Raw genomic sequence first — 23,268 nt, 5'->3', positions numbered from 1 at the left:
GTAATTATTGTATTAATTCAACACAGATTTATTTTAATAATGGGTTTAATGTTTATATTTTTTAGATTATTCCCCAGTTGAATATACTTAGTGGAATAAATATGAATATGGTGGTAATGCACTATTGACAGACTGATACCAGGTGTGTTTTGTTTAGAAACTATTGTGAATTTTGTTAAAATACATTTCACAAATGTGAAATGGCAGAGCCAAGAGAATAGTAATTTCTGTGGCATGTATTTCTGATTCTACATTAACAAATTTTCTGTCTTCTAATAGAACCAAGAAATAGCATAAACTTAAAAAATTAGTAAAACTTTAGATATCTGAAACAATTTTTTACAATGAGACTGTTACAACAAGATATTAGCTAATTGGCTATTTTTCTATACTAAGATTAATTTCTCCTTGGATTATCTATAGAATTTAAGGATCGGTAAATATGTCAATATTGTTTTTACCTGACCAATTTAGTTGTCTCAAAGAATCCAAAATTTAAGTGCTGTAAACAGATAAAAATGTTTTTTTATTGATAGCTATTTAATTTACACATAGTAAATTTATTTAATAATAAGGTACATTATATTAAAACTAATATTTGACTGATTCTTAAAATTTGTTTAACATCTATGGACATATTAAATATAATATTTTATTTCATGATATCACTGTGGAATAGGAATGATATAAAACACAATAAGTAAATCAATCTATCACAATGCAGACTCTCTGCTAGATAATGTAAAAAATAAATTGTCCCCTAAGTTAATACAAATTTCTGTTTATCTAAAGATGAATGATGGAAGAATAATTCTGTTTTAAAACACTGATTTTTATAGTATGAAAACCCCTGGGAAAAAAATAATAGATTAAATTTGCAACAACAAAGGTAACTTGTGTATGTGTTTTGTCCAAGTGCTAAAATTACAGACTCCTTCAGAGCCAAAAAAGGGGCTGTAGAAGGGAAACAGCCGGTCATAGTACAGCACTACCAGCTTCCTTTCTCATGTACTTGCAGGTCAGTTACTGAAGGGGCATTGACATTGGGGAAAATGGCATGCCGAGCTCTCTTCACTTTTGCACCACCCTAGCTATATTCAAAAAATGGCATTTCTTTTGGAAAACACAATGCAATGTCTTTTTCAAGAGAAAACTTATTTAGCACAAAATACAGTCCATTTATCTTTATGTTTTCACTGTTAATTGGGACAGTATCATTAAAAATAAAGAAAAAAATGTACTTGAAAAGTAACTAAAAAAAAAAAAACAGAAAAAAAAATAAAGAAAAAAAACTATATGATTTCAATTTCGATGGTCAATAGTGTGTTTCCTAAATGCCTGATTTTTAAATAAACTCATAGATCTCCTGGGTTTTCCTCTTATTAGGATTACCAGAAGAGTTAGTGACTTCATACAAATGCAGTTTAATATTAACACACATTTCATAAGGATGGCAAAGACTTTTGGTACACCAATTAATGTCTATCAATTCTTAATAAAAGAGAAGACATATTTTTAAGTAGTTATTTTGTTTTTAATGAAATATCATCAATGTAATTGTGCAATAATTATGTGATACATAATTTTGTGTATATTTTAAGCCTGTAGAAAATCTTCACAGTGAAAATATTTTTATTATCTATTGTAAGAACAAATATTTTTATTATCTATTGTAAGAACAAATAAAATAAAAAAATAAAAGATTCTTTTTGAAAATAAGGGAAGAGATCACTTTCTTTTCATCAGAGCATACATTTTAGAAACTTAAAATTCTAAGTATTTTCTCTTCTCTTTGTAATGTAAGTGAATTCTTTTAAAAATTAGATATTCCTTTTGCTAGCTTTATGGACAAAAATATGTCATTCTCAAAGGTTTGAAAACATCAAGAGAAATAACATTTCTGTGTCCATTTTCTGTGGAAGGATAAGGATGAGCTCCAAGGTGCAAAATTACCTTAATTAACACAGACAGATGATCCCTTCAGTTACCAGGTAAAGTTAAGAAGAACTATGTGTGACCAATGGCTCTATCAAATTCTCTTACTTGAGGACTAGTTACTGTTTATCTTGACTATTTGTGTGTGATGAGTTGTTTCTGCTTGGGTGTATAAAAAGGTGAGAATTCTTTTTATCTTCACAATCATTTAGTGGATTGCCTGGGAGGTTTATTATTTTAAAAGCATTAACTTATCTATTTCTCATACCAAACTTCTCATATCTTTTTCTACTACCTTTGTGAAGAGGGTTTCCCATGTGAGAAAAGTACTTCATTTTGATTTATACATTCCCAACAACAGCAGCTGTAAAGCTAGCTTTGTATGTTAAAAAAAGAACAAATGACTGACTGTGCTTTCTAGCAGAGTGATATGGGAATCTTTGGCAATGGCAGTGAACATTTACATTGAGACAATGATTTTTTTAATCAGTGCCATAAGGATTATTATAGTCAGGTCAGCATAAGGATTATTATAATTATTATATAATTATAGCATTATGTAATAATGCTAATTATTATAACATTAATTAGGAAGTGTGAGAACCCATTGTAACCGGAGGCAGCAGTGTCACCTATCATCACTAACCCCATCTGAATGTGTTAGTTAATGTTCTGTTCTTATAGTATCTCTCTGTTTCAAATCATTGTTTCTGGAAATAGGCAGGTGTAAGGCACACTGTTCAAGATGATGATACAGGTTTTCTCTTTTTTTTACTCATTTCTTTGAACATGTTGTTGGTCTCTAGAATTTTAAAAATAAAGTATTTAACTTTGCTCTCTGTTTCCACAGAGTGGGAAATCTTCAAGATCTGTTTAGAATTCTGTGATTGTATATTCATGCCACTACAAAATTAACTATAGTCATCACATACTTTATATTTTAATAAATTATTTTTAGAATTAATAAGCACTTTTCAGAGATATTCCATGCCTAACAATAACGTGCAGTTAGATAGTAGAAACAATCTTTCTAGAGATCCCTCATATACTGTATGGGAACTATCAATTATGTGTAATATTTTTTGAAAGCTATCTTCAGAATGAAGTATTGAGTATATTCTTTCCTTATTCACTGACAATGCAACATTAGTTATTTGCCATGAATATACTGAATAATTGTAGTTTTTTGTTCAAGTATACAAATCTTGATAATTTTCAACAAACTGAAGACCTTCGGATACTAAATACCCTAAAGGCTCTGATAATTTTTATTGATTGTTTTAAATATGTAAAGTTAGTAAATATATTTATTATTGAATAAATGTTTCATGTAATGGAATATTACCAAAGATATGAATTCACTTTGGAATGTAATTTTATGTATGGTCAAAGAATCTTCTTTGATGTGATATTTTTTTGTTGTTCTTATGATATTGAGACAGGAGCAAGAATAAAAATTGCAGTTGGAATTTTTTCCTGAAAATATTGAGAATCAAAATCAAATATCTATAGTATTGAGATATAATAAGTCAAGGTATACTTGTGTTTTATAAACTGTTATAACAAGGTAACATTCATATAGCATTTTACTCATTCCTAGATTCACTTTTCACATTGTAATTTCTAAAAGCAAAATTGTCTTTCTTAAATTCTCAAATGTTGGGCCAATTTTTGTTAGGAACATCTTTTATCAAAAGTGAGCGATTTTTTCTCTCAAATTTTTACAATAAAACACTTACTGACATCATAAGCATAGGTATTTAAACAGAGGACTATATGAGCCAAAAGAAAAAAATGACTGAACAATATCATGTGAACACTCCCTTGACTCATGAAGGTGGTTAATGAGAGGGAGCTAACTAAAATATACAGATTACATGCCCTATGACCAATAAATATTTATTTCATCAGCATCGTTTTCTGGAAAAAGAGCAAAGTCTATGTCTTTTGTAGGGCATATAAAGGGAACACCCCCCAAAAAAATGGGATTATGTTCTAAAGGGTGGGCTCCTTGTAGTACACGGTTCATCCACCAGGTGAGTGTTCTAGGAACCCACCTGTGTCAGTGTCCCAGCTGGTGTTGTTGTGAGAGGTTGCATTCAGCTCCAGTGAAATGCTTTTGAAGACTTTTTCTATGTGTTCGCCCGTTTCCTGAGTAGGGATTTATGAGCATCTGCCCACACCTTGCTGAGTCTCAGCGTTTTCTGACCTAAAAATGACAAGACCCCCATGTCTGACCTTCACCTGGTCTTGCCCCAAGCAGCTTTTTTAGACGGTTTCCCTGGATGAAAACAAGTCCCCAAATGGAAATGCTTTGCTGATGTGGAAGAGGTGAAACAAAAAATATCAGAAGCACTAAAAGACATCAACACTGATAACTTCAAAAACTTCTGAGCAGTGGAAAGAAACATCTTGATGGATGTATTGAATCAAATGGAGGGTACTTTGAAGGTGACGTGTTTAAACATAAAAATAAATACACAATTTTTTAATAAATAAATTCTATTTGGGGGGGCTCCCCCTTGTACGTGCTCACTGCTCCACATTGTGTTACATGTGGCCCACTTTGTTTAATTACATTAACATATCAGTTCTTTAGTACACAGTGCTCTGTGACTACATCCTGAACAAAGTGCCCCAATTTTTATACCTTTAGAACTTCCTCTCTGCAAAGCCCTTCTCTTCCAACCTCACCTAATAATTGATGCTCGATGTTCACACTCTGAATATCAAGTATGATCTCACTTATTTTCCATCTGTTTTACCTCCTTCTTTATGTCTATCTCTGTCATTTCTCAATATACATCTTATGCCCTCCTGACTAGCAGAAGCTGAATGATTGATTAATTAAAACATATCCAACAAACTATGAGCTTTTTGCTTGATCTTTCTAATCTAATGTGATCTTTTCCTATATTAAACTATCATCGTACTTTGTGTTCAACTTTAATTTTCATTAACACATTGATTTCATTTGAAAATAATTTATGCACTCCTTAGCTAATAAAACTAACTGGGTTAAGTAAGGGCCATACTTTATTTCTTTTTAATTAGCTTAGAACCTCACTCATAGTAAGCATTCAGTGAGAATGTTTTAAATTAAAATGTTATAATTCAAGTGCATAGATGCACCACATATTATTAAATCTATTACTGGAAGAGTAAAACATGATTACATTTTGAATTATTTAGAAGAGTGAAAAGGGATTTATTTAAATGAGTGAAAAGTGAATTATTTAGAAGAGTGACTCTCAATTACAAAAAATAATGCCATATGATCAATAAAAAACAAGACCTTATTTTAAAGTTTTAATATTACTAATGATATAAAATAGTCAAGTTTAGCTTTTTTCAATAAGTTACGCTGAATAAAGTTTTCCTGAGTTAAAAAAACTGAATTTCTAATGAAACATTTGATGATTCTATTAAGTGTACATTTTATGAAGAGGTGTTATAAATGTACATTATAACACTATAAAAGGAAACCATTAATTTTAAATTTAAGTGACTAAAGAAAGTGAAAAAATTAAAATCAATGAGGTTGGAAACATTGAAATCTAATTTTTTGTTGCAAGAAATTTCAGAAATTAATGCTGTGAGCCTTCAGAAAAAGAGCTTATAAATAATTCTGATATTTTGTATAGAAGACTGGTCATAAAAAATATTTTGCTCTATTAGAGTCTCTGCCTGTCTACCTCTTCCAATTATTTAAGGACTATTTAGAGATTCTCCTTCTAATTCATGGCTGATTGTAGTCATTTTAGAATATTATACTTTGGTCAAACTTGGCATTTGGAACTAGAAAGGAAACCCTAAGGTGGGACTTATGGAATAGCAGCATTAGCAGTTTGCCTAAAGGTCTCACCCAGAGAGACATCTATAAACTGGTCAAAAGTAGCAGGCAACAATTCATGAGACTGACTTATAACAATTTGGTAACATTTATTAAAGATATCTGGAAATTTACTGATAACTGTGGGAATAATAACAGTATTTGAATTTGGGGCTACACCTACTTCCGCTGAGGTCCTTTGTGTTGAAGAGTGTTGAAAAGCTATTCTAGAAGGTTCAGAAATCAATGCTAGATCCAGTCTTCCCCATCTCTATGCTGCAGAAGATATATATGGTAGATGGTAGATGGGAGAAGACATATGGTAAATAATGGAAGCCTGATAATAGTCTCTTTTTCCTACTTACAACTGCTTCTCTCTAGGGAAAATCTGGCAAGGAAGTCAGTGAAGAATGTAGTGCCCTAGGTCCCCATAGCTCTTTGTTGGGGGAAAAGCTATTCTTCAGGGCAGGGCTCAGCCACCAAGTGGCAGCTCCTCTCTCCGGTGTGGAAAAGCTACTTCAGGCCAGCCCAGCAGAGTCTGCTTCTGTGGAATTCCAGTCTCTACTGATGGGAGATGGAGAGCTGGGTGGTAGAACCAGTTCCTCCCCTCAGTCACAGATCCCACTCCAAAGTTGGAATTCTGCTGAAATGCACAGTAAAATGAAATTCTACCTCCAAGCCCTGCTCCACAGAGCGGTTGGTTTGTATTGTAAGGGAGAAGATGGGGAGCCTAGCCTGTTAGTGGAGCAAGCTTCCCAGACCGGTAATACCACACTCCACTTGAGGAAACCAACTCTTTTTGGAGTAATTGATGCTTCCAGGTGTGTTGATGAAAATGATAGAGCAATCAACTTGAAATCAGTGAGTTTGGCATGACACTAATAGAAGCTGACCAGCAAGAAGTTGAACAGAGATGAGGGAAACAGACCATCACAAAGGATACTGTTAAAATCATAGTCATTACTAATGGTCTGGAAAACTATGCTATGCCTTTGGCATACAGTCTCAAAACTAACCAGAGGGGGAGTAGACCAGCTAATAGGACCTACTTGAAGGAAACCATAACTTGTAAACCCTCTAAACTGTGAAAGCGGTCTCCTCGCCACACATGATTGCAAAGTAAAGAGTGAAAATGTTCCTGGCTCAGGAAGCTTAAGCACAGTTTAAACACTGGGTCTTAAGCACACTGAGCAATTGGTAGCTGACCACAAAATGATGCTCACTCAGTACCAAATCCTAAGAAGGCAGGCTTAAAGATTGAGACAAGTAAAAAAATCAACCACATAAGGAACATTAGAAGCTGCTCACGAGAGATGAAATAGACTTCACAGAATCAGTCTGAGTCACTAAACAAATAAACGAGAAAATAAACAATTAACAACAGCTGTAAACTCTTAGAAATGAATCAGTATCCATGTTAAATGGAAAAAAAACAGTCCTAAAGATCACATATTATATGAGCCCATTTATATGGCATGCCTAGTATAGCCCATCTGTAGACAGAAAGTAGATTTTTTTTCATCTAAGGTTACTAATGTAGAGATGAGGTTTCCTTTTCTGTTGGTTAAAGTGATCAAAAATTAAGTTAAATTTAGCATAACTTTGTAAATATACTAAGTATCTTTGAATATTATACTTTAGATGAACTAATTTATTAAGTGTATTATTTCACAATAAAGATGTCATATAAACATAAAATAAAGCTAATTCTTGTTTCTGGAAGAAATACATACTTTGTAAAATTACACAAATTTTTATGATTATATAAGGTTTTTGTATTTCTCTGAAATGTTACAAGTGCTCTGATTTTCTTGCTAAAAAGTTTTATTTTTACATGTCTCTGAACTTCCAAGAGTTCAATAGCATTGCCTCAGATGAATCAAGAGAGAAATCACCAAAAGTTGCATCATTTTTGAGGGGAAAAATTTTATCTGTAAATATTAAGATATGTACATTCTCCTGAGTAATAATCTGATGATGGAAGAAGTGATAATCTGTGGGGGGCGGTGATTATAATTTTGAATTCCCTCAGAGCTGCCCTCTTGGTTAGGCTAGAAGGTCCCCTGCGAGCATTTTTGTACTTCACTGACAGTGCAGTTTGGCTGACAGAAGTTTATTCCCGTAAGGATACCCTGCTGAGACAGAAATCAGTCACTAGACAAATGTAACTTTCTGTATAGAAAGAATTATTTAAAAGAGGATTGTAAAAATGCACTATTGTTTATATCTTACCTTATTTCTATTACTTTTACAGAGAAATTATATGAATGTGTTTTTAAAGATTAATTAAAACAGTGGCTATTTTATTAGAAACAAGACAGAATGATTACTCCTTGGCTTCAGTAAAAATTCAAAGAAAGTTTTTTACCACGTTTTTGGATGTTTTCACAACTTTCTCTTCCCACAGTTAAAAATTGTGAGTTTGTTTACTTTGCTTAAGGCTTACAGTACAGTTTTAAAAATTAACAAATATAGGGAGAAAGTTCTAGAGGGATCTGGTAATGTCCTTGCCTACGATAGTCACTATCAGCTCTTCGGGCACTTTTTTAAAAAAATTATTTTATTAATTATGCCATTACAGTTGTTCCATTCCCCCTCTTTATTCCCCTCCACCCTGCACCCCCCACCATTCCCCCCTTTAGTTTATGACCATGTGTCTCAAGTTCTTTAGATTCTATATTTTCCATACTATTCTTGCCCTCCCCCTATCTATTTTCTACCTGCCATCTATGCTACTTATTTTCTGTACCTTCTCCCCCCTTCTCCTCCTCCCACTCCCCTATTGCTAACCCTCCATGAGGTCTTCATTTCTATGATTCCGCTTCTGATCTAGCTGTCCTTTTAGTTTGCTTTTGTTTTAGGTGTGGTTCTTAATAACTGTGAGTTTCCTGTCCTTTCACTGTTCATCTTTTTAATCTTCTTTTTCTTCGGTAAGTCCCTTTAACATTTCATATAATAAGGGCTTGGTGATGATGAACTCTTTGAATTTGGTCTTATCTGAGAAGCACCTTATCTGTCCTTCCATTCTAAATGAAAGATTTTCTGGATAGAGTAATCTTGGTTGTAGGTCTTTGGATTTCATGACTTGGAGTACCTCTTTCCAGCCCCTTCTTGCCTGTAAGGTCTCTTTTGAGAAATCCGCTGACAGTCTGATGGGAACTCCTTTGTAGGTGACTGTCCCCTTAGCTCTTGCTGCTTCTAGGATTCTCTCCTTCATTTTAATCTTGGCTAATATAATGATGATGTGCCTTGGTGTGTTTCTTCTTGGGTCCAACTTCTTTGGGACTCTCTGAGCTTCCTGGATTTCCTGGAAGTCTATTTCCTTTGCCATATTGGGGAAGTTCTCCTTTATTATTTGTTTAAATAAGTTTTCCACAAGGAACATTCGAAGATTGGGACCTTGGAGGTATTATTTAAAAATTTTTTTCTCCTCAAGACTATGTATTTCTTGAGTACTGTCTATTTTCATTCCTACTTTCTTCTGAGGAGAAATGTTTTTCTTCATGCAAATTACTACATTTCAGGGTGTCTCCTCTTTTGCTAACACTCTATATTGTCTATAAACATGATTTACTTTACCTTGACTATTATATGTACACACTGCATAACCATGTATGTGCATGTGTACACGTGTGTAAGAAACAATTAGCAAATTTGGTTCATGTCTCAACATTTAACAACTAAATTCCTAGGAACACTGTATACTCAAATCAATGTTTAATAAAATAATTTAATGAAGATCAAATGTGTTACAGTGTGCTTAAAGTTATTAACAAGGTCAAGTTAATATTAGTTTTCCAGTTAAATTTTATGTGAAAATTCTAATAAATAAAACATTTTGTTACATATTCCAAGTAAATATGTGATTTAGAAATTGGAAGGCCAATAAAGAATTTTTAAGTGAATTTTTTTGCAAAAATGATATTAGAGCCCTGGCTGGTGTAGCTCAGTGGATTGAGCATGGGCCTGAGAACTAAGGTATCGCAGTTCAATTCCCAGTCAGGGCACGTGCCTGGGTTGCAGGCCAGTTCCCAACGGGGGACACACTAGAGGCAACCATACATTGATATTTCTCTCCCTCTCTCCTTCCCCTCCCCTCTAAAGATAAGTGAATAAAATTTAAAAGAAATTTAAAAAATTATATTAGAAATTAGATTAATTTTTTAAAGATTTTTAAAAGATTTTATTTTTATTTATATTTAGAGAGAGAGGAAGGGAAGGAGAGAAACATCAATGTGTGGGTACCTCTCGCATGGCCCCTACTGGGAACTTGGCCCTCAACCCAGGCATGTGCCCTGACTGGGAATCGAACTGGTGACACTTTGCTTTTCAGGCCAATAATCAAGTCAATGAGCCACACTAACCAGGGCTATTTATTCTTCTCATGGGATACATCATGGTGAAATATGTGTAAGTGTGAAAGCTTTAATGACCATAAATAGAGATAATTATTTAGAGTTTATATGCTGAATTTATTTTTTAAGTCATCTCTATTAGATGATGTGTATATACTAATGGTTGAGATAGAGGTAAGTGACTTTGGCAGCAACTGTACCTGGATGTTCAAAATAAGAATTTGAAGCCAGTCAGGTATTAAGTGCCAAGAAATGACTAACAGTGTCACATTTCTCAGGCTAAAAAATGAAATATATACTGTATATAAATAAAATAATTATCATGTCATCAGGATGCAGCATTCAAGTTAATAAAATATATTGATTAATGAGGTGATTAAATAATTTGAGAAGGTGATTTTAACCATGGTTGTTAGAAGTCATTTGTATCTTCTAGTAAGTTAGCAATTAATGCCAAATTCCAATTTTAAACGAAAGTGGCTGCTTTAATCTCAGTGACAGAAAGCAAATGTTTGACTTCTTTTATGTTACCCTGTTGATATAGGTATCTTTTACACTTCTATAAACTTGAATATTACAAAAATAACTACCATGTTTCGCATATTCTTAACTTTCTAGTATCAATAGTATCAATTTTAAAGGTTTACAGCCAGTCAGTAAGGTGTGCTTTTTAATTTATTTTTCTACCTCACCCCAAAGAAGACACGTATTTTACTCCCTGTAAAGAAAAAAAGAAAACAAGCATTATGTTTGTGCTGATGTTTTTAAAAAGTTATCAGTAATTCATTTAATTGTTAAGGATTCTGCTCGTTCACCAGCCCATGTCCCACACTTTCCTGAGATCACAGAGCCCTCACACATTTTATTTTTCTCTTCCAGCAAAACTACAACTGATATTAGCACATCTTCTCTTTCAAGCTGACACAAACATTTGTGAAATATTTGATACTTTTGTGTTTACTCTGAGCTGTATAATTATAATTTGTACACTTCTCTGTATGGATGTCAATACTGCAATTTAACATATTTACTTTAAAAGTACAAGGGATGGGATTTAAGGATGAGAAGCTAGGACAGTGAGTTTAATCAGGCAGTTTGGACATTGACGTGTAAAAAGTCATCTTTACTTTGTGTGGGTGGGGAAGTGGGTGGGCAGTGGGATGGGTATGTGAGATTTGTGTCCCAGTTCTGCCTCGGTAGTGACTATGTAATTTATTTATTTTCTTTTTAAAATATTTTGTTTATTTACTTTTAGAGAGAGTGGGAGGGAAGTAGAGAAACATTGCTGTGCAAGCAATCGGTTGCCTCTTGCACCCCCCCCAACTGGAGACCTGGCCCATACCCCAGGCTTGTGCCCCGACTGGGAATCGATCTGGTGACCTTTCAGTGTGCAGGCCAGTGTTCAATCCACTGAGCCACACCAGACAGGGCAAAATTTACTTTCTTTTAGAAAAACTGCTTACATTTCAACTTTTGAAGAAATGTTTACTGTACTGTTGTCCTCTTAGGAAACCATTTCCTTTTCCTCAGCTCCGGACTCCACTAAACTTTCCTCTGCTGTGCCACCAGCTGTCACTCCACTCGGTTATTATGGGTCGTAAGCCTTTCAGAAAACCCGATGCAAGTTTTGGGAAGCCATGGATGGGGGAGAAAGGAAAAGAGACAGCTGAGTGACTTTAGGAAATGCATCCAATATCAAGTTATCCTCAATAGATATAGAGATTGGGGAGTAGTTAGTAATGAACGCACATGTCTTATACAGCATATGAAGTGCTTTTTAAAGGTGGGTTTCAATTAATTAGTAAAGGATCTTAGAGCAGTTCATATGCTTTCTTTTTTTTCTTTTTCATTTTTGTCTTTCTTTACAGTTTTAACTCTCTATATGTTCCTATTAACTTCCCTTCAAAATCTTGCTTATACTTTTATACTTTTGTCAGTCTTTTTAAGTTTGGTGAGTATTCTGTTCTCTATATTGTTATGCCATTAAATTCCCCCTATCTGAACTTTTTCTACTTCTGATATATTTTATCAATATTAAAAACAAATATATCTCAGTTTTTGGTTGTTTTGTCTCTTTGTTGTGTGCACCAGATACTAAGGATTATATACTAACTTAAGAATGATTTTGACTCAGCTCAGATTCCTCTTCATGATAAGAATTGACTCTACCATTCAGCCAACATACTGGGGAGCCGACAATGGGAAGCAGGCATGGTGATAAAATATGCTTATGAGTAGATGTTCTTTAGTTTTTTTAAATATATAATTTAGTGAGAAAACTAAGGCTATATATGAATATTAATAATGTGTTGTGGGTTTTATGGTGTTTAATGTATGTTTTGGAACTCAGAGTTTTGAATCTTAAGGAAGAAAAAGCTATGTTAACATTAATTAAACTCTGTTTTTAATTTAAGTTATAATATTAATAAAATAATTTTTGATGAGACTAGTATTATGTGTAAACCAATTTAAATAAATTTTCTGATTATTATTAAATTATCATCAGATAATTAAAGGAAAACTCCAAGGAAAGCATCGCACTCTTCATTTAACAAATGAGGAAACTGAGTTTCAGAAATGTTAACTTTTACTGGATTAATTACTAAGAAACAGCCTCACAAATTTTGTAATATCTATCTGACCCCAAATCCAATATCTTCTTTTACTTAATTTTCAAGCTAGTTCACAAAACTCTCTCCATAATGTTTTAAGTATACAATATGCTAGAGAGCATATTGTATATTTTATATAGAATCAATTTTAATTATTTTCATTTAATAGAGATTTAAAGCAAAGAGTTACACTGATACAACTCTAGTTGTACCCTTGTTTTGCAGATCAGAGACCCTGCCTGAGAAGCTGCATATTAGAGGTTAGAGGAAAAAATAAAAACCAAAAACACAAACAAGCCTGGGACATATTTAAATAAGCAAAGTTGGATTTTATGCCTTTTTAGAGGGTCTTTTCCCAAAGTGTGTTACTCGGTCAGTCTTTGTCATTACCTTTCAGGCCTCCTGTCAAGCAGCACAGCTACAAGCCCCAGGTAGGGTGCCATCTTTAAATTTACTGCCATAGCTTCTACCTCTGCTCCTGTGAACAGTCTACTACAGGTGTTATTTTAATTTTTGTGCAGCTGATTTAATCCCCCATCCCAATGAATTTATGTGAATATACAATATGGAGACCTTTTTCTAAAAAAAAGTCTTTAATGATGCAGTTTGACTTTAAGAAGGAGGTTGTTGGGGCATGGGCAATTCTTTTAGAACATTGCAAATCATATTATATACTTAGAGAACAGTTCATATTTTATATACAGCTGTGATTGGGGAAAAGTAGATTGTAAGTTTATATTTGTTTCTTTTTAAAAAGTTTCCATTTTTAAAAATTGACTGCATTTTTTAATTTTCTCAATATTTGTTTCTTTAACTTTGTTTTTGTTGGTTGCTTGGTTTTTGTTATTGTATGTTAAGATTGTTTTTCAGACTTTATTATAGAAATTTATATCACTTAATAATGATGATTTTCCACTGAATTCAACTATTTTTCAACCAATCCCTGAATTATGTAGTTTATGGAGGAGTTTTACTATAGGGCTAGTATCATCTTCAAAATAAAATTAATGTACAACTTGGCCATAAATATGAGTATATACTACAAAATTACACCTTTTTCTTTTATTTTTTGGTTGCAAGAATAATATGTTTTATTATTAATGTGAAGAGCTTTTTGGCAATAAATTGTTTAATTCCCAAACTGGCATGTTAACTATATTAAGTGTCCTGGTTATGTTCAAAAGGCTTGAGTCTGCATCCAAATCTCAAGCCATGGAAGAGCAAATGTTGATCTCTATTTGAGAATGCATTTGAATTCTTGTATAGAGCATGTTAGTTTTGGTACTAATTTAAGATATGGCCGTGATATCAAACACGTATCAACTTTTGGAAAGTATCTTTCAAGTGTAAGATGAATTTTGGTGTAGAAAAACATTATAAAATAACATTCTTGATCTATACTACTATAATTAATAAGTCCTCATATCACAAAATGTAAATACAGTTACAAATTAATTTATGTTGTAGTTATAAAATAACCATATATAATTACAATGTGAATTTTATTTAAAAATTAGTTTATTTCCATTGAATAATTTCAACATATTTTGCATACTTCAATTTTTATTTTAATTCAAAAACTAAGATGTTTTAAAATCCAGGCACTTAGAAAAAAATTTACTTATTCTAGCTGACATTTTAAAAAATAGATTTGAAGCACTGGTTTATCTAAGAAATGAATAAAAATTTTTATCAGATTCCTCTGGTATGTTCAATTTGTTACTTTCCCTCAAATAACATTTAAGCTATCTAAAATTGTTATGAAAGTTATGAAAGCAAGAGCTAAGGATAATCATTTTCATTCATCATTTAATTTTAGTGTAATGTAGACAATGAACTTTCTACATGTTTTGCATTTTTTAGCCCTGAACTATTTCCAGAATCCAAACCATCTGATATAGAGAAACTGATTAGTTAATACAAAAAATTCTTCATTTTTTAAAATTTTTCATCTGGATTCTGATATGACCTAAGATTCTCGGGTGTTATTATATTCTGATACTTGCTGGAAGCCACTCTTTCAGAAAACAGAAGAGGCACCGGTATTCACACTGGGTGTTCTGCTCTAATGTGGGTGATTCTCTTCTGCCTCAGAGAACTGCTATTCAAACAGGGAACTTCGCCAGTTATTGATGGCCTGAGTTGCCAATCATAACTTACTTGAAACACCCTAATAAAAATCACAATTTATAGAAAGTGCTATTTTTAATGAAATGTTGCCTATGAGATTTTTTTGCTTGCAGATGTTACATCCCGTCCTTGCCAGCAAGAAGGGTCGGAGACTGCTGGGTAGTCAGAGGTGTTTTATTGGCCAAAGTTTCAAAGTTTTACCTGCGCAGGGGCGAACTCTCGGGCTGCCTCCGGAGACAGGGTGCCAAAATGGCTGCAAATGAGAGTCGCGCCTGGCGCTTACAGCCTGGGGTTTTTATTGGGGTGAGCAAGCAAGCAAGCAAATACAGAAGCAGATGTAGCTGTTAGCAATTGGCTATTTTGAGAGGACACACACACATCTCTGCTTACTACAATGGATACTTTTCTGCAAAGACAAGGCCATGCAAAGACAAGGTCATACATGGGCGGGTTGTACTTTTACTTTTTTTTTTACTTTTTTTATCTCCCTTGCTGAGACAGTCTGGTGCCTGCCTCGTCCTCCCTGCTAATTTAACCCTATGGTGCCTGCCTCGTCCTCCCTGCTAATTTAATCCTAACCTAACCTAACACAGACAAACACTGTCATACACTATGAATGTGTGCTCACACTACATGGACATGGATACTAATTTTAAGTTACTTTGATTTAAAATATGTTTGGAATTTTATAGGTGCATTAAGTTCAAATTTATAATTGTAAACAGGATTGATATCTGTCCCATCAACCTAATGGCAAAGAGTATAATGAGACATAAGTTTTCATGAAGAGGTTGGTACAATGTGAAGATATGACATGGAGGGGCAGGGTGGTATGAAACCCAATGGGGTAACTCCTCTCCCAGATGTAGGAGGTCACTGACTGCCAGGAGGAAACTACATTCAATGGTAAGATTTGAAGGATGACATGGGTCAGGTATGTGGGTATCAGCAAGAGGGAAAAACTTCTGTGGAGGATGGATTTTAGGGGAAAATTGAAAGTGGGAAAGGAAGAAAAGTGTTTTAGACAAGGTGAATAGAAAGTGAATCAACCAGATGAAAAAATAAATATAAAATTAATAGAAAAGTAAAAGTCGTTAAAAATACATAGCAGAATATTTCAGAAAGATGGGGGGATAGATGGGTAAATATGGGTTAACCTGACAAAGCTCTAGGTAGCATGTATTTAGGTACCATACAGATAGAAAATAGGATCTTGACTGAATGAAGAGTGAAGGGGTAAAATAAAGCACAATGAAAAGACTCTCAGATTTACATCTGGAGATGGAATTTCAGGTATTGGCATAAAAGGAACAGGTTTTGTGGGGATATAGTCATGTTTTGAACATATAGAGAGTACACATGTAGGAACAGACTGTACTCTCCTGTGAGTACAGGAAAGAAATTTCAATTATATTGAAATTTCTGTCTCATAAAAAGGAGTATGAAAATCAGAAGATTTCATATCCTTTGTAAATGAAGATTTATGACAAGCACTACTTTTCTGTGGATTCTGAAAGCCTATCATTTAATAATTTCTTTCCCAGGGGGTATTCAAACTAAGGTAGCATTTCACAATCTTGTTTTTAACTAACACCACTGACCATTAAGCTTATGCAATATATTGATGAGTTCAAAGTTCATGATACCCAGAGCAGTGGCACATGACATTTGCTTCAGCTTTCTGTCCTACAGGATGAAAAACTGTCATTTTGTCATTTTTTCTGAGAAAGGCTGAAAGCAAGTGTCATGATTTTGTCATTTCCTCTGAGAAAGCCTGAAAGCAAGTAAGGGAGTCAGGAATGGCAACTCTCACAATTACACAAAATGATTTTTTAGGGAAATGTTTTCTTTCTATCTTCCAATTTTTAGCCTTGATACTTTAAAGGAAGAATGTATTTACTAGAAGTCACAATGATGATTCCGAGGAAATTACAACTGTGACTACACCTGTCTGTGTTGGGCTCCTTGTGACTCAGAACTGATAGGTAAATAAGGGCTTTACTCTGATGCTGACGTAACTCATACAGATCCATTCAGTAGCGGCATGATAAATATGTTTGGGATTCTACAAATCTATCAGCCTGTCATCTATCATTTATCTTTCTTCCATCTATTGGTTTTATACAAATTCTTATTTTCTTTGCTTTTTAAAAAATATTTTATATAGAATACAGTTTTGGTGATGGCTATTATTTTAACTTAGTTCATATGTTGCAGGGTGTAGAGGTGAGAATATTGACTTACTTATGAAAGGGATGAACATTACCCCAAATGGGTATAGTGACTTTTGAAATGTTCAATCATTTCTTTTAAGGTACAGGGTTCTTGTTCCTGTTTATGGGGCATAGCTGCATTATATTGAATGGTAATGTTTTCCTTACTAGTGTTATTTGGCAGTTTAAACATGGATAGAAGGTGTCTGGACATTTAGTGACCAGGAGGTGTATAGCACCCAGCATCAATTCCTCCTAGTGTTTACTGCATGCACATACTGTAAAGCAAGGAAAGCTAAACACTCAGCCTCCCCAATGTACTGCACCTACATGAATGAACTTTATTTTCATGAACTCAGTCGGGTTCTCTGAGACACTGTATGTGGAAGCCATGTTTTCTGATACTTCTACAGCTTCTATTGCTAAGTAAAGTCTGAGAAGTGTTGGCATTCCTGGAGTAAGCTCTTTGATTTTTGACATTTGCTGATCTGAGTCCTTCATGATGGTGGAAAAAACTCAAGAGTTCTCTTGGCAATCAAGTTCCATCATGTAGCTTTAAAGTTTACTTTGCTTTTAAAGCTTCCTTTGCAGTCTTCCTTCAACTTCTACTTCATTCTGGGAGCAATTTAATACCTATAGCAGATCCCTCCTGCTTGAAAGGCTACAATCAATTTCATTTTTCACACCTGAACACTAATCTATGTGATGGAGACATCGAATAAGAAAACACTTTTTTATGTGATGTATTTTATATTTTTCTTGAAGAAGGGAAACTTCTGAGTCTGATGTGAACAAGAACTCTGTCATATTCAAGACCGCTGAAGGGTGTCTGAAGAGAGAGGCAGCCATGGGAAGTCTCTAATTTGGTATTTAGCCATCTGCAGACTTGGAGAGTCAACACTGGTCTCTGCTTCCATTGTACCCCAAGTCCTTTTAGGAATGTAGATACTAATTTATTGACTAATTAATTAATGATAATTTGAGGAAAACAAACCCAGATACACTGTCTCACTAACTGTCACTATTGTATGTTGAAGCCGCTGCTTTTTTCTAACACTAAAGGACAAATCAGGGATTCTTCATCCTCAGTTTTTAGGAGAGGCCAGCAATATGGGTGACTTTGTCTTATCGAAAAGGATCACAGTAACTGAGTTTTCTTTAAAGTTTCAATGTATTTTAATTAGGAAATCAAAATAAATGAGTGAGTCATTAACAGAACAGAGACAGAGAATAGAGTTAAGAGGATATCAGCCATTTATTTCATCCTTTTAATATTGAATCAGTTGTGTCTTCAGGTAATAAAAAGATTCTGTTTTCATGTTCATCATTTTAATCTCTAGGGCTACCATCCTTCCTTCACTGATCCAAAGAGAATGCTGGGTTAACAAATGCTTGCTATCAATAACACTTCTTTTCGAACTCAGTGGAAGAGTTTTCTAAAGCAACCTCTCTATGGAACTCCAGGATAGGAGTCAGATGACATAGATGGTAACCTGTTATGGTGGAAAACAATGTGGAAATGTTTTACTGTGTGATAGATGTCATCTAAAAGTGTTGTAAGTGAAAACTTTTGATTTAAGGGAACAGATCTCCAGTGCAGAAGGTAGAAGTAATAACAGATTGAACTCAGTCAAGCTTTTCACCGTGTATTACTTAAATAAATATAGTAGCATTTGTTACAAGCTTATACTGTAGAGACATGAACCCAAGGAGTAGATAATAGAATGTTTCTCTGTCACCTTAAAAAAGGTTCCTGAATCTTATAAAACAATGATATGCTTTTAAAAGTGATTTCCCTCATCTCACTCCCAGGAAATTATGTAGAATTCAATCATAGCATTTTTTATTGGCAAACATTCAAGATTGTATAAAATGCAGAAAAAGAAGGTTTAAGTAACAAAATTGATAAGACTTGAAATAGTTTCCAAAACAGCACCGCTAATCAATATCTTCACAAAAATCACATTTATTTACAGTTACTCAAGCTAGTCTTCAGAATGCCTATACCCCAGAGCATAATCAAAAGCTCCAAAAAGAAACTGCAAATTAAATTTGCCAATGATTTCAAGCTGTTAATTTAAAGGGGTAAAGGGTGCTCAGGCTGTGAGGTAGGAAGGAAACCAAGCATCTCCGTGGGTTGTGGTTGGGTTCCTTATCTTGGTTTTCCTATAATTGCCTTAGGCTGGGCTGGCTTTTGCTTATTTATTTTGCATTTTTTTAGGATTTACCTGAGCTTATGTCCTAAAGGGATTTGAGACACTTTACAAAATTAAGTACAATGCAAAACATGAAAATATTTAAAAATTAAAAATCTGCTTTGATTCCTGGCTCTGTTCCCTCTCATTTCCTCAATTTCAAGTTTGTCCCTGACAGGCGTTAGTGCCAATCTAGTGCCTGCTCAGAGGGAAATGAGAAATTCCTGTATTTTTGAAGGCGAGATGTGCTCAACCATCAGGCACAACCTTATTACATTACGAGAAAATGTGAAGAACTACTTAGCATTACTTCCAGAAGACAGAGCTAGCTGTGTTTTGGACTGAGGTTGAATTTCCACATCTGGACCTCTGTCTTAATCATTTTCTCCTCTTATTATTATTGTTTATCAATCCGTTGTTTTTTTTGCTATATATGGGTACTATTTGGAATGGTACCCTAATTTTCATACACTAATTTAAGGTTACCAGATGGAGAAATAAAACACAAGATGCCAGTTATCTAAATCTGAATTTTAGATAACAACAAATAGTTTTCTTTTTCTAGCATAAATATACTCCAAATATGACATAGGAATGTCCTTTAAAAATTTCAGTGACACATGATACACAAGATTGTTGCAAAAATAAGAGAGATGATGTTTTGTGTGATATACTTACCTTAAAATAATTGCTCATCTCTTACTTGACGTCTGAATTTAAGTGCACATCCTGTATCCTGCCTGCCAACTGAATACCAATGTCTAAGATTTCCTTGGAGCTGTCACTACTTGTTTGTATGTCCCATGTTGTGTCTATCGTAGCTCAGGTCTCTCTAGTCTGTTGAAATGCATTTACCTGGTACCCTCCGTCTGTTCCTCACTAATTTTATAAATTTATTATTTCTCATTTCCTGTGGATGGCTTCCTGCAGGAAGCATTCCCTATGGCACGAATGTCCTCCATTTGCCTGCCGCTTTGTGGCTGTCTGATATCCCTCATATGCCTGGCCCCACAAACCTCTCCCATGTGACTACTACTCACACTTCACTGACATTAAGTGCTTGTTTTGTCTGGCTCAGTTCTGTTGTAAGAAACAAATAATTAGTCATTATCTACTTAGTTCCAGGCCTTGTATAAAATTCTGCAAATACACGTGAAAATAAGTAATGTATACACCCTATCTTCAGAGACCTTGGAAACCAGGCAGAAAAATAGATATTAGAAGCGCAAATAATGTTAATAATTACTCTTTCCAGATGCTTACAACAGGCTAGAAACATTTCTCTTAATTCTTGTAACAATCCAACAAAGCATGCATATCAACTCCAAGAAAGAGAAAACTGAGATTGTGAATATTAAGAACTTTCCTAAACAAACACTTTCTCAAAGGCACAACTGCAGCAGGGATACAGATCTCTGACTCCAGATACCTTGCACATTGCACTGGCCCAGTCTCAGCTGAATCCACTCCTACCACACAGCAGTTGTCCTGTATGCCTCCTCAGAGGGGGAGGAAGGTAACTGGTAAGAGGTTTGATGGAGTTATGCTTTTGTTATTATTTCCTGTGACGTTGATGACACTGGATGGAAAGGTTCATGCTCCCTAGGACTTCTAAATTTCTTCGTAACTTGTACAGGGCAAAACCAAGCAAGCAGGATTGATATCCATGTTTTTTAAAAGAGAAACCTATTCGCATGGATGTGGTGATGAGAGCAGAAAACATAGATAGGCTGTACCTGTTCCCAACTGCCCTTGATTCTAGGGCTGGATGACTCCTCAGTTATTGAGCCACAGGCTTGTTGATCTTTCTACTATAGAAACAGGGATGTATGAAAACTGGCTCGGCTTCCTCTCTCTTAAATACTCCATCTCCTGCTTTGTTTCCACAGCCATCTATACAGGGATGTTGCATAGAAAAATGGATCTTATTTCAGTTGTTTCTGGAATCAAATTCCAGTTGTTGTTTCTGGGATCGTATTCCAGTTTCTGGGAGTATGATCACATACGGTCCCGATGTTTCTGGGACTTAAATCTCAATATTTATTCTTTCTGGTTTAAAATTTTAGAGGCAATGGAGGCAATTTTAGATTCAGTGGAATTTTTCTCTTACCATTAATGGATATAACTCTACTGATGTTTAGCAAATGCCAGAAATGTGCAAAATCCGTTCCATTTCCTTTCCCAGCAACTTCCCCTGCAGACAGCTCAAAATGGTTTCCTCACCCCTGGATTCAACCTAATGTTTCAGCTCAGCCACTCATAACTCTCTTGGTATTAGTCTCTCGGTTTCCCAATTTCACCTTCCCAAAGAAGATGTTATCATCTCAGGTCCTACACAACATTGAAGTTTGGTCTCTTGTGAATGGCTTGACATGGAATTAGGTGCCTTATTTTGGTCTTAGGAACTGAGCTGAGAAAGCACAGGGTTTGGACAGATGTGGCTATTCAGTAGGTAGGCACTGAGGGTGGAAGGAGGGAACACAGCCACTTGGGGTAAGGACAGAGATATTCTACAACTTGCCTAGTAAGGATGCATTTCTAAATGTGGAACTATATATACAGGAGATCTTACACAGTAGGTCTACAAGGCAGTAGTGACATTCTAAGAACAACAGAAGTTCCAGAGTGAAATTTCTGGTTCAAGAAAGTCCTCAGTGAGTGTCTACTTAGAGGTATCTTTAACTACTTGTATACTAATCAGTTCAAAGTTACTAAGATATGCTCCAGTTTTATAAAGTAAAAGAAGGAGTTAACTGATAGAAGCAATAAAGCCCAGCTTTGATTTCTTCCAAAGTGATTTATTTACATGATTGAATAATTTGTGAAGCTAGTGGACCCGAGGTTGCCAATATTTTATGTACCAGCACCATACTGCCTTTTTACGCTTTTACTTACAACACATTATGTTTTCAATAAATAAACATACAAGACACAAATACTATATAGGAGGAGACTTGTTGAAATGTGGAAATTTATGAGCCTTCTACCAGAGTTTGAATATTTAAAAAAAGCATATTCAGCATGTAAACATTGTTTTTTAAACATTTTATAAATTATGTTTTCTTCTCTGCCTTTCATAAATTGAATTCAAGTCTACCTTAATATAATACATCTCCAAATAATATTTTTCTTGACCTAGAAGCATTGTCAAAAGAGAAAAATGGCAGGTAATTGACTCAGTGAATATTGCCATTGATTACCATGAAATTGTAAGTCACTCTCTTTTCGATCATCCATCAAGGACAATCGTCCTCAGTAGAGATGAACCACAATTCAAGTGCTGATAGAAAAATCTTCCCTGTACTTTGTGTTTATTTTTTGAGGCTGAAAATATTGATGAAACAAAAAGGGAAGAGAATTATGTAAGCACAAATTGCACATGTATACAGGAAACGTACACATCCATTACAAAGAAAATATGATTATTCCCTGTAAATATTAAAAAGCTTTCTGAGGCTGTGAAGTAGTCATAGCAAATAAGAGAAGGCTACAGGCTCAAGCTTTGAAGCCAGGCATCACAATGCAAGAATTTTAAAGCGACCAGAAAATAACTCCTTTGGTTATTGATGTTCTGGTTCTCTAGGCTAATGCTGTGCATTACCACCATTAGTTCACTACCACTGTTAGGCTATCACATTTGAAACCCCCAGTGACACTGTCATGCACTCGAGACTTGGAAGAAACAGAACTATCAAGGTTATATCAGGGCACGTCCAATCACTACATCCACATTTCAGAGTAACTAGCTTGCCTAGAAGCCTGAAAGAACAATTTTGCTGATTTGACATTAAATATGGGAGCCTTCCAAAAATTAAAATGTTAAAGAAAGTTTTTTTTGTGCGTGATTGATGGATCTCAAATACCTGCTAAATTTAAGAGTTAGGCAGATATGTCTAAAACAGTTTAAAGAAGTCTGGTTATCAGCACTTTTAAAGTTAATTGAATTGCAAAGAGAATGCAAAATTTCCAGGTTGGCCAGTTTGCTAAACTAAGGTT

The sequence above is a fragment of the Artibeus jamaicensis genome, unplaced genomic scaffold (assembly GCF_021234435.1).
Source record: "Artibeus jamaicensis isolate MK-2021 breed Jamaican fruit bat unplaced genomic scaffold, CSHL_Jam_final scaffold_474, whole genome shotgun sequence".
Lineage (NCBI taxonomy): Eukaryota > Metazoa > Chordata > Mammalia > Chiroptera > Phyllostomidae > Artibeus > Artibeus jamaicensis.
Note: the sequence above shows the minus strand (reverse complement) of the source record.